Source organism: Ranitomeya variabilis, chromosome 3 (assembly GCF_051348905.1).
Source record: "Ranitomeya variabilis isolate aRanVar5 chromosome 3, aRanVar5.hap1, whole genome shotgun sequence".
NCBI lineage: Eukaryota > Metazoa > Chordata > Amphibia > Anura > Dendrobatidae > Ranitomeya > Ranitomeya variabilis.
Window position 1 is genome coordinate 724,807,752 of NC_135234.1, and position 4,292 is coordinate 724,812,043.

The following is a 4,292-nucleotide window of genomic DNA, read 5'->3' on the forward strand; positions in this document are numbered from 1 at the left end:
AAATTAACATTTACATTTTTTTCACACAAAATTTACTTCAGCTCCAATTTGTTTTATTTTACCAAGGGTAACAGGAGAAAATGGACCCCAAAAGGTGTTGTACAATTTGTCCTGAGTACGCTGATACCCGATATGTGGGGGTAAACCACTGTTTGGGCGCATGGCAGAGCTCGGAAGGAAAGGAGCGCCATTTGACTTTTCAATGCAAAATTGACTGGAATTCAGATGGGACGCCATGTTGTGTTTGGAGAGCCCCTGATGTGCCTAAACATTGAAACCCCCCACAAGTGACACCATTTTGGAAAGTAGACCCCCTAAGGAACTTATCTAGAGGTGTGGTGAGCACTTTGACCCACCAAATGCTTCACAGAAGTTTATAATGCAGAGCCGTAAAAATAAAAAATCATATTTTTTCACAAAAATGATCTTTTCGCCACCAATTTTCTATTTTCCCAAGGGTAAGAGAAGAAATTGGACCTCAAAAATTGTTGTGCAATTTGTCCTGCGTACGCTGATACCCCATATGTGGGGGTAAACCACTGTTTGGGTGCATAGCAGAGCTCGGAAGGGAAGGAGCGCCATTTTACTTTTCAATGCAAAATTGACTGGAATTAAGATGGGACGCCATGTTGCGTTTGGAGAGCCCCTGATGTGCCTAAACATTAAAACCCCCCACAAGTGACCCCATATTGGAAACTAGACCTCCCAAGGAACTTATCTAGATATGTTGTGAGAACTTTGAACCCCCAAGTGTTTCACTACAGTTTATAACGCAGAGCCGTGAAAATAAAAATTCTTTTTTTTTTTCACAAAAATGATTTTTTTAGCCCCCAGTTTTGTATTTTCACAAGGGTAACAGGATAAATTGGACCCCAAAAGTTGTTGTCCAATTTGTCCTGAGTACGCTGATACCCCATATGTGGGGGGGAACTACTGTTTGGGCACATGGCAGAGCTCGGAAGGGAAGAAGAGCCATTTGGAATGCAGACTTAGATGGATTGGTCTGCAGGCGTCACGTTGCATTTGCAGAGCCCCTGATGTACCCAAACAGTACAACCCCCCACCAAGTGACCCCATATTGGAAACTAGACCTCCCAAGGAACTTATCTAGATGTGTTGGGAGAACTTTGAACCTCTAAGTGTTTCACTACAGCTTACAACGCAGAGCCGTGAAAATAAAAAAATCCTTTTTTTCCCACAAAAATGATTTTTAGCCCCCCATATTTTTATTTTCCCAAGGATAACAAGAGAACTTGGACCCCAAAAGTTGTTGTCCAATTTGTCCCGAGTACGCTGATACCCCATATGTTGGGGTAAACCCCTGTTTAGGAGCATGTGAGAGCTCGGAAGTGAAGGAGCACTGTTTTACTTTTTCAATGCAGAATTGGCTGGAATTGTGATCGGACGCCATGTCGCGTTTGGAGAGCCCCTGATGTGCCTGAACAGTGGAAACTCCCCAATTCTACCTGAAACCCTAATCCAAACACACTCCTAACCCTAATTCCAACTCTAACACTAACCACACCCCTAACCCTGACACACCCCTAATTTTAATCCCAACCCTAATCCCAACCGTAAATGTAATGCAAACCCTAACCCTAACTTTAGCCCCAACCCCAACCCTAACCCTAACTTTAGCCCCAACCCTATCCCTAACTTTAGCCCCAACCCTAACTTTAGCTCCAACCCTAGCCCCAACCCTAACCCTAACCCTAGCCCTAACACTAACCCTAGCCCTAACCCTAGCCCTAATGGGAAAATGGAAATAAATACATTTTTTTAATTTTATTATTTTTCCCTAACTAAGGGGGTGATGAAGGGGGGTTTGATTTACTTTTATAGCGTTTTTTATATCGGATTTTTATGATTGGCAGCTGTCACACACTAAAAGACGCTTTTTATAGCAAAAAAGTTTTTGCGTCTCCACATTTTGAGACCTATAATTTTTCCATATTTTGGTCCACAGAGTCATGTGAGGTCTTGTTTTTTGCGGGACGAGTTGACGTTTTTATTGGTAACATTTTCGGACACGTGACAGTTTTTGATCACTTTTTATTCCGATATTTGTGAGGCAGAATGACCAAAAACTAGCTATTCATGAATTTCTTTTGGGGGAGGCATTTATACCGTTCCGCGTTTGGTAAAATTGATAAAGCAGTTTTATTGGTCGGGTCAGTACGATTACAGCGATACCTCATTTATATAATTTTTTTATGTTTTGGCGCTTTTATACGATAAAAGCTATTTTATAGAAAAAATTATTATTTTGGCATCGCTTTATTCTGAGGACTATAACTTTTTTATTTTTTTGGTTATGATGCTATATGGCGGCTCTTTTTTTGCGGGACAAGATGACGTTTTCAGCAGTACCATGGTTATTTATATCCGTCTTTTTGATCGCGTGTTATTCTACTTTTTGTTCGGTGGTATGATAAAGCGTTGTTTTTTGGCTCGTTTTTTTTTTTTTTTTCCTCTTACGGTGTTCACTGAAGGGGTTAACTAGTGGGACAGTTTTATAGGTTGGGTCGTTACGGACGCGGCGATACTAAATATGTGTACTTTTATTGTTTTTTTTGTTTTTTTTTAGATAAAGAAATGTATTTATGGGAATAATATTTTTTATTTCTTCTTTATTTAGGAATTTATTTATTTATTTTTTTTTTACACATGTGGAAATTTTTTTTTTACTTTTTTACTTTGTCCCAGGGGGGACATCACAGATCGCCGATCTGACAATTTGCACAGCACTCTGTCAGATCGGCAATCTGACATACTGCCGTGCAGGCTTACCAGCGCCTGCACGGCACCCGGAAGTACTCCCTGCAGGACCCGGATGCAGCCCCGCGGCCATTTTGGATCCGGGGACTGCAGGGAGGAGACGCTCGGTACAAGGTGAGTACATCGCATTGTACCGATCGTCTCAGGGCAGCACGCAGGGAGCCCCCTCCCTGCGCGATGCTTCCCTGTCCTGCTGGTACACCGCGATCATGTTTGATCGCGGTGTGCCGGGGGTTAATGTGCCGCGGGCGGTCTGTGACCGCTCCTGGCACATAGTGCCGGATGTCAGCTGCGATAGGCAGCTGACACCCGGCCGCGATCAGCCGCGCTCCCCCCGTGAGCGCGGCCGATCGCTATGACGTACTATCCCTTCGGTGGGAATTAAGGCCCACCCCACCTCGACAGGATAGTACGTCATATGGGATTAAGGGGTTAAAAGCCAAAACCAGCAGAGGAACAATATAATAGAAACACGTCACCACTCCTGGTTATGGCTTACAAATACTGACCTAATACTGACCGTGTGAACGTTACAAATACTGAGGTAAAATACTGACCGTGTGAACGTTACAAATACTGAGGTAAAATACTGACTGAATACTGACCGTGTGACCGTGGCCCTCACCTTTATGCTGCAGATGTCCCTGTGGATTTCACCCTCTAAGGCCGGTTTCACACGTCAGTGGCTCCGGTATGTGTGGTGACAGTTTCCTCACGTACCGGAGACACTGACTCACGTAGACACATTAAAATAAATGTGTCTCTGCACATGTCAGCGTGTTTTCACGGACCGTGTGTCCGTGTGCAAAACACGGAGACATGTCAGTGTTCGTGGGAGCACACGGATCACACGGACCCATTAACCCCTTCAAGTCATGGCCCTTTTTCGTTTTTGCGTTTTTCACTTCCCTCCTTCCCAGAGCCATAACTTTTTTATTTTTCCATCAATATGGTCATGTGAGGGCTTATTTTTTGCGGGACGAGTTGTACTTTTGAACGATGCCATTGGTTTTACCATGTCTTTTACTAGAAAACGGGGAAAAAATTCCAAGTGCGGTGAAATTGCAAAAAAAGTGCTATCCCACACTTGTTTTTTGTTTGGCTTTTTTGCTAGGTTCACTAAATGCTAAAACTAACCTGCCATTGTGATTCTCTAGGTCATTACGAGTTCATAGAAACCTAACATGTCTAGGTTATTTTTTATCCAAGTGGTGAAAATAAATTCAAAACTTTGCTTAAAAAAAAAAAGAAAAAAAGTGCCATTTTCCGATACCCGAAGCGTCTCCATTTTTCGTGATCTGGGGTCGGGTGAGGGCTTATTTTTTGCGTGCCGAGCTGCGTTTTTAATAATATCACTTTTGTGCAGATACATTCTTTTGATGGCCCGTTATTGCATTTTAATGCAATGTCGCAGCGACCAAAAAAACTTAATTCTGGCGTTTCTAATTTTTTTTTTCGCTACACTGTTTAGCGATCAGGTTAATGCTTTTTTTTATTGATAGATCGGGCGATTC